The sequence below is a fragment of the Sarcophilus harrisii genome, chromosome 1 (assembly GCF_902635505.1).
Source record: "Sarcophilus harrisii chromosome 1, mSarHar1.11, whole genome shotgun sequence".
Classification (NCBI taxonomy): Eukaryota; Metazoa; Chordata; class Mammalia; order Dasyuromorphia; family Dasyuridae; genus Sarcophilus; species Sarcophilus harrisii.
Window position 1 is genome coordinate 706,137,620 of NC_045426.1, and position 8,472 is coordinate 706,146,091.

Consider the following 8,472-nt stretch of genomic DNA (forward strand, 5'->3'; position numbering starts at 1 on the left):
GCCCTCCCGCCGCCTCCCTCTCACCGGCCGCCCCGCCCCCACCCGCACACACCGGCCATCTTGCCATGCCGCCCGGAGCCCGGCGGGGGGCGGGAGGCCGCGGCTCGGCTCCGGGCCCGCCGGGGAGCGTCTGCAAAGGGCGGCGGAGGCCGCGGCGGCGGCGCCGGTTCCTCAGGGAGTGTCTGCAAAGTGCAGAGCCCGCGGGGAGGAGGCGGGGGGGGGGCGGGGAGAGCAAAGAGGAGAGAGGGGAAATGCGGGAGGCAGAGGCCGAAGGGGAGGGGGGGGGGGGCAGAGAGGGGCGGAGGGGGGGGGCGGGGGTCCCGGCAGGTGCAGCCCCTCCCCCAGCCCCGGGCGGCCCAGCACCTGGCCACGGGGCGCTCGGGACCCCCAGCTCGTGACCTCGGGCCGTCCGGCGGGCTCAGGGTCTCCTTGGTGACCCCGGACACCGCCTCCCGGGGAGGAATGTTAATCCTAACGTGAGAGGAGCCAAAACAGCGAGCCGGCCTCCTCCCCCTCCCCCTCCCCTGCAGAGTAGCCAAGGCTGTTCCCCCCCCTCCTCCCCTCCCCCTCCCCCGGGTCCCGGAGCCCCGGGGGGCAGTTCCCTCCTCTCTCCCCGAGCCAAACCAACCGAACCAGAGCCGCCTCTGTTCGGGGCCCGCATCAGCCTCCGGGCCTCCAGCCCCATCTCCAGCTCTGGATGCCTCCGCCTCCTGGAAGCCTTCCTGGACCGGCCCCACCCAGAGGGCCGGTTATGGCCGCGGCCTCAGAGGCCTCGGGGGCCTCTGTCCTGTAACCCGGCGCTGGCCCCGGGAGACCCCTGGGTGACCCACAGGCTCAAATCCTCCCTCTGAGCCTTACTGCCCGCAGGAAGGAGGGAGGGAGGGAATGAGGGAACGAATGAATGAATGAGGGAATGAATGAATGCATGAATGAATGAATGAGTGAGGGAATGAATGAATGAATGAGTGAGGGAATGAAGGAAAAACGGCTTTGGGAGCTTGTGTGCCAGGCCCTTGGGGAAGGGTGCGAGCCGCTTAACCTCAGAGGGCCCGAGCGCCCTCCTCCGTGAGACAAGGGGACTGCCCTGGATGGCCTCTGAGTTAGGGTCCAGTTCTGCGTTCCTTTGAGCCCTTGGGAGCTTGGTGCACTCAGAGGCCCCAAAAATCGCCCCCCAGAAACAATGGTTCTGCTTCGGGCCTGAGAAGCCGACAGGCTTAAGCTGTGACCTTCCCCTCCCCCATTCCTTGTTTTAAAGGGGGCCCGGGTTTATTTTCTTCTTCAAAACCACAGAATGATGGCGCTGGAAAGAACTTTATTTCTAAGGTTAAAAACAAGTCAGGACAGAAAAAAACCAGGAGACCCGAGGTCAAGTCCTTCCCCTGGCCGGTTATGAAATAATCTGGCTATAATTCTGTATCGATTATAGTGATAATGGCTAACAATACCCACCAGAACATCAAAGGGATGCTTGGCAGAGTTTGATGGAAATAATAATTCATTTAGAAAAAGAAATCAAACAAAATGGGACAAGTAGGATGGAACAGCACCTCCAGACCGCAAACTCTACCATGGAGCAGCAGTCCTCAGATTATCTGGGATTGGTTAAAAAACAGAAAGATCCACTGAACAGACAAGAAGAAGAAGCGGCAGAACTCGACAAGACAACGCTGGGAAAATGAAAAACATAAATTACCGAGAAAAAAACCTACTTCATGAAAAAAAAAAAGCTACTGGGCCACATTGGAAAGCAGAAATTAGGATTCCACCGAGACTTTATACCATGTCTCACAAGGTTGTTTGTCATGTATTTCTGAAGAGGGCTGACAACTTCATGGGGTGAAGTCTTGACTTATGTATGAATTAGATTCAAGTAAAGCCAAATTTCAAAAAGTTTTCAGCCTCTCTCTTTTCCATTGACGTCCAGTAGCAGGACAAAGTCAAGATGATTAATAACAGTCTAAGATGTAATGGATGACCTTGCGTCTTCCATGTCTTGACCAAGCACCTGCTGCAAGTGCCGTTGTGGTCAGTTGGATCATATTGTTCTCATCTGCCCATTCTGCCGGGCTTGGGGTAGAAAATCCTTTAACTCAGTCTGTGGGAACTGAATGTGAATCACAACAAGGCATTTTCAATTCTTTTGTCATTTTTGCTTGAATTTTATTTTCTTTCTCCTTTTTTTTCCCTTTTTGATCTGATTTTTCTTGCGCAACAAGATAACTGTAAAAATATATATGCCTAAAAATAAAATATTACTTAAATACTTAAAAAAAAAAAGAAAATTCTCTAACTCACCAAAGTGTTTGAAGCCTGTCAGTTACCCTTTTCCTGAGAGTTTTACCAGAGTGTGCCTACTACTGTGCTTCTTGGAGCCACAGGTGAAAGTTGAATGAAGGCAGACACTGAATATAGATAAGCCACACTGAAAAGCGTTCCATAAGCCCTCACACCAGAAGTGCTGATCCTCTCTGAACACACCATATACACCTACAGGACATTCTCCACACTATATTCCAAATGGATAAATGACCTTAATATTAAAGATCATATTATTTTAAAAATTTGGAAAGAAATGTATCTCCCTCACAGTTATGGGTAAATGAATTCTTTTTTTTTTTATTTTTAATAATTATAACTTTTTATTGACAGAGCCCATGCCTGGGTAATTTTTTACAACATGATCCCTTGTACTCACTTCTGTTCAGACTTTTCCCCTCCCTCCCTCCATCCCCTCCCCCAGATGGCAAGCAGTCCTATACATGTTAAATATGTCGCAGTATATCCTAGATACAATATCTGTGTGCAGAACTAAACAGTTCTCTTGTTGCACAGGGAGAATTGGATTCAGAAGGTAAAGATAACCCAGGAAGAAAAACAAAAATGCAAACACTTTACATTCATTTCTATGGGTAGATGAATTCTTAACCAAATAAGAGATCGAGGAAATGATAAAAGAAAATTGATGATTTTGATTACTTGCAACCGAAACGCATCTGCACAAATAGAAATAATGCCCCTACAATAAGAAGGGGGTGATGAAATGGAAAAAAATCTTTAGATCAAATTTTTCTGAGAAACAATAAATATGTGTGTGTATATATATGTATATACATATATATGTAATAGTCATTCCCCAATAAATAAGTGGTCAAAAGATATGAAAAATTCTTTAAAAAGGAATTACAAAGTATTCACAACAGAGAAGAAGGCTCCATATCTGAAATGAGAAAAATACAAATCAAAACAACCCTGAGGTTTCATTGCATGCTGAAAATGAGCAAAGATGACAAAATATAGCAGGAAAAGATTAAGAGAATCAACATTGTAGAGGTTGTAGGAAGGTAGGCACATGGACATATGTGACAACCGTTTTAGAAATCAATTAGGAATTATACAAGTAAAACTACTGACTAAAATATCCACATGTTTTGACCTCAAGCTTCTATCACTGGACTTTATGCCTCAAGGTATACTGCAGGGGTCACTGATAAGAAGAAAGTCCTCATAAACTCCAAAGTATTTATAGCAGCACTCTGCAGTAGCAAAGACTTGGCTACAAAGTAGATGCTCATCGACTGTGGAATGGCTAAACAAGTCTATATGTGGTCTTGAAGAGCCTGGAATAGTAAAAGTTTAGTGGACAGATGGGGAAACTGAGGCCCAGAGAGAGAGACAGACCATCCCACAGCCACCTAAGCTACTCCACACTCTTACCCGTTACTCTGGGAGGGAGGTCACTAACCTGGTTGGGCCAGTTTTTCCCATAACAAAGTCAGGCCAGGTGATCAGTTGATTTTTCTGAGTGTTTTTGCAGAGCTTGCCCATTGACAGTTAGTTCACTAATTAAGCACTGCACTAAATGAATAGACACTGGGCAAAGGCAAAATGAAAACAGGCCCTGTGGTCAAGGAACTTCTGCTCGGTGGAGAAGACACAACAATTTCACAGTTAAGCAAATAAATGATTTAAAAAATAATACAAAGTCGTTTTGTCAGGTAGTCAATAAAAATTTATTAAGCACCTACTATGTTCCAGGCACTAGAGATAGAAAGAAAATTGTGGTCTTTTCTCTTGGGAAATTCATGTTTTAATGGAAGAAGCATCATTTAAATAGAAGATGATCTCAGGCACAGGGTTTTCACCTTTCAACCCTCTGACAGTCTGGAGAAGCCTGTGGACCCTATCTCTAAGTCATGTTTATCAAAGTTTAACATACATAGGACTATAAAGGAAATCAATTATAGTAAAATAGAGTTATTAATTAAAGGTAAATTAAGAATTTCTTAGAAGAAAAAGGGTGGGGCGTGAGGTGGGGATGGGGAAGAGAAACAGGAAACATTTCCTGCAGAAAGGGGGGACTTGTTCAGTGTGAAGGAAGCCCTGAGAGCTGAGGCAGAGCACTCCAGATGTGAAGACAAGAGACAGTGTCACATAGAGACAAGGTGAAGGTTTTCTCAAAACCCATGATTCTTAATCAGACTTGTGAGGCAGCTGGGGTTCTAAGAAGTAGCCACAAAGAAGGAGAACATTAGCTCATTTAAGACTGGGAAACAAAATGGCCCCTAAAATTAATCTGATTCCCTCCTTTTGTGTTTTCAAAGTTCATTTTAGATGACAAGTTCAGAGTTAAGTCACACTCTGAGCCCCTAGTTCAGAAAATTCCCAAAATTCTGACAGAGGCTAGGTTCCCATTTTGTTCTTCAGGGATGCTATGGAAATGCCACACTTGCTTCAACCTTTCCGAGCCAGATTCTCCAATTCTCTCCCTCCTTGTTCTGGAGTCATTTCTTCCTTTTATGCACAGAATGGCTTTGATTCAGGTGTACAGGCCCTGTTCACACTTTCCACTTGTTTTGTCTTTCCTTTCATTTGGTTTTGCCTGAATTTATATTCCAGCCAAAGTGCCAGGCACACAGGAAGATTGAATTAGTGCTTGCTGACTGGCTATTCAGCCTTTGATTCAAAGCAAAACTTGTTCCTATCTGACAAAGTTACTTGTAAGTGGGAAAAATGCTCATTGGAGTCCTCCCCTTTCCACAAGCATCAGCAGAGCCACAGAGAGATGGAAATCATAGATGAGGAACAAGTAGGCCAGGAAAGGAGAGTGTGGAAATTTAGCTCATATTTAGATTAGATTATATTAGATCATATGAGCTAAATCTAGAAACATAGTCTGGAGCTAGATTGTGAGGGATTTTAAATATTAAACCAGAGGCCTTCTAGTCCAATTACCTATTTTTGCAGGGAAGAGAACCAAAGTCACTCAACTAGAAAGTGTCAGAACCCAAATTTGAAATTAGATGTCTCTTAATACAATTCAACAAGTATTTATCAAGCACTTACCATTTACTAGGTACCAGGGATACAAAGACAGCAGTCCCTGCCCTCAAGCAGCTTACCTTCTCCTGGAAGGGCCAGGTGGGTTTCCTGGCCCCAAGACCAGCCCTCTTTGTCATACTATTTTTGGAGGGCCCTTTACTTTTGAACTTACTATCTATAAGCACAATCAATAGTCAATAAATATCACTTAATAGGGGCTCCTTCTTCCCCTTGTTCTTTAATCCCTCCCTTTTGCTTCCTAGCTTGTCCCTGCTCGTTTTTTCAAGTCCCAACTCATTTGTGAATTTTTTCCTTGATTGCTCCAACTCTAAATGATCCCTTTCACATCCAAACTCATAGACTTAAGAGGTCAATGGGACTTTTATGGATATCTAGTTATAGAGAGCAGAAGGTCCCAGAGACCTTCCAGTAATGCAATGGGTAGCTAGATGCCTCAGTGCATAGAGGGTACACTCTGGGGTCAGGAGGATCTGAGTTCAAATCTGATCTCAGACACTTAATTATTATTAGTGACTCTGGGCAAGTCACTTAACCCTGGAGAGAGTGGAACTTTGGAGAAGTCTACTTGAAACAGGGTGTTAACTCAGGGAATTGATGAGATAATGGTCCTCTAGTTTGCAGATAGTTAGTCCTTAGCATGGCCGTGTAATGGTTCTACAATTGAGGTAATTGTAATAGGGTATTTAAACTGGGGACAAAGTCAGACTCAAAATGAGGCTGTCAGACTCCTGAAGACTGTGTAAGAGGCAATGAAGACTTTGGACTCTGTTCTTGTCCATTCTCTCGGCAGGATTGCCGAGATCAAGGTCCTTCCGGAGGACCTCCAGAAAGCTAGCCCGGACATTACATAACCTCAATTGTCTTGGGGGGAAAAACGAAGCAGACTGGACAGTTTTTTGGTCACTTTACCCCAGAGGAAGCAGCTTTGCATAGTCAATAGGATCTAGCCACGAGATAGAAAGCCCTGAGTTCTAATCCTTGGGTATTTAATAACTTTGTGATTATAGGCTCTGTATAAGCAAAGTGTATACCCAGGAAATTGGAGATAACCATCAGAGGCAAGACACTGGAATGAAGGAGCACTGTGTTAAGACTTCTTGTAGATGAGATTTCAGCTGAGCTTTGGAAGAAGTTGGGAAAGCTGGCTGGAGATGGAGATGGGAAGTAGACAAGTTCAGGCAAACACCTGCAGGTGGTTAATGAGAAGAAGCAGGCAAGCGGCCGTGCCTCTGGGCACTGGTGTAATAAGACTGGAAAGATAGGAGGGTACCAGGTTATAAAGGGTTACGAACACCAGACAGGACTCTATATTGGATCCTGAAGATAACAGGGAGCCATCGAAGTTTATGGAGCGGTGGTGACACGGTCAGACCTGCGTCTTAGAAAGATCAGATAGATGCATGGACTAGAGTGGGGAGAGATCGGAAGCAGGCAGACACCCTCCCCCTTCTCTCCCCCCTCCCCTCCAGCTATGGCAATAGTTCAGGTGTGAGAGGATGTGGACCTCAGACAAGGATGGGGACAGGATCAGAGGGGGAGAGGGGACACAGTTGAGGTATTTACAAAGATAGAAAAAGCATCCTTTGTAACACTGGATCCGGGAGGTGAGGACGACACCCTGGAGAGCAACGGGAAGAGGGGAGGGTTTTTATTGGGCAGCTAGGGGGCCTTCCCGAGTCCAATTCCAACATCAGGCAAGTCCTAACGGTGTGACCTTGGATAAGTCACCTCACGCTGTGCCTCCGTTTCCTCACCGTAGAACAAGCTAGGGAAGGAAAGGGCAAAGCCCTCCGGTAGGTACCTCTGCCAAGAGACTCCCCAAAGGGGCCACCAAGAATCTGGCCCGGCTAAAGACCTCACACAACCAGGATTTATTACTAGCACATTCCCTCTTTTGAAATGACCAAAACCTTTGCATACCTGTTCCATCCCCAGTAGGTTATAAACTCCTCAGGGCAGGTGGGAGTCTCACACTTGAGTTTACGCCTAATTAGTGCTTGGTATACAGTTGGTGCCTAATGTTTGTTGATTAAAAATAAACCCTTTCTGCAGCCATGTTTTCCGATCCAGAGTGCCCCGCCGAATATTCTGGAGACGCTCCTCCAGGGGTCTCCTTAATTTGGGGGGGGGGGTACCCGTGAGTCCCTCAGGGACCTCGGACGGCCAGTTCCGCGGCTGGCCGCACACTGACACATTCCCTTCTACCCCGGTCTCGGAACTCCGCTGGGCCGCAAGCAGCGTCCTCTTCCTTCCGCGCGGGCCTCGGCTTTGCTTTCCCCCTCCTTGTTAACTGCTTTTGTTTCTTCTTCTCCCAAGGAGGGCTCTCTGGGGCGAGGGAGCGCGGGTGATAGAAAACCAGGGTGCCCATGAAGCCAGAATGCAACGTGTGGAGACGCGCGCCGCTCCAAGAACGAGGAGCAAATGTGTTCCAAGTCACGTTGGACCCAGTACATCAGAAGAGGCCGACTGACTACATCTTTGCCCTGGGGCCTGCTTCTGGAGAGGGGTGGGACCCGAGTTCAAATCCTGCGCCCCGCATTGCATGACCTTGGATAAGTCACTTTCCCCGCGGGTTTCCTTCTCTGTCCTAGACTCGGGCAAACGCCTCCTCTTGGCTGGACCTCAGTTTCCTCCTCTGCAAAATGGGCCACGGACAGGACGCTCTCGGAAAAGGGCGTGTCTCGGGGGGGGGGCAGGGACCCCCGGCTTCCAGAACCAAGGGCGCCCCACCCCCACCTTTTCTAGGCCGGGCCATCGGAAACAGGGCCAGGCCCGAGGTTCGCCCCAGAGCCCGACCTGCCCTTCCCGCTAACCCCCCCCCCCGCCCCCCCCGGATTAGTCAGCAGCTGAGCCCCGGCCCCCGATCCCTTCCCCCAACGACATCGCCCGTCTTCGTCTCTCCTCAGGGAGGCCTATTGTGAAACGGTCCCTAACAGCCTCCGGACCGAACCATTGCCCAAATCTCCGCCGCGTCGGGGAGCTGGATCCGAGACCGCCCCACCCCCGGGGCCGGTCCGGAGAGGCGGCTCGCGGCGTTTCCGGAGACGCTTAGACGGCCAGCCTCCGGACCCCACCCCCTCCGCGCCTGGGAAAGTGCTGGGTCGGAAACCCCTCCCCTCGCTGCACTCCGCC

At 48.2% G+C, this 8,472-nt stretch overlaps 1 protein-coding gene across 8 annotated transcripts in view; it reads right to left on the minus strand.

The window, feature by feature from the left end:
• Nucleotides 1–8,136, minus strand: part of RHBDD3 (rhomboid domain containing 3) — a 34,646-nt gene extending 26,510 nt beyond the window's left edge. For 3 of the 8 annotated variants that reach the window (XM_031948860.1, XM_031948854.1, XM_031948853.1), the window contains exon 1: nt 53–236. The gene's annotated coding sequence lies outside the window, so the exon portion shown is untranslated. Of the gene's footprint in view, nt 1–52; nt 237–363; nt 506–628; nt 911–7,260 lie in introns of those variants that run through there. The other 5 variants (XM_031948857.1, XM_031948855.1, XM_031948856.1 and 2 more) reach the window with 3 other exon arrangements.
• Between the last annotated feature and the right edge of the window lie 336 nt (nt 8,137–8,472).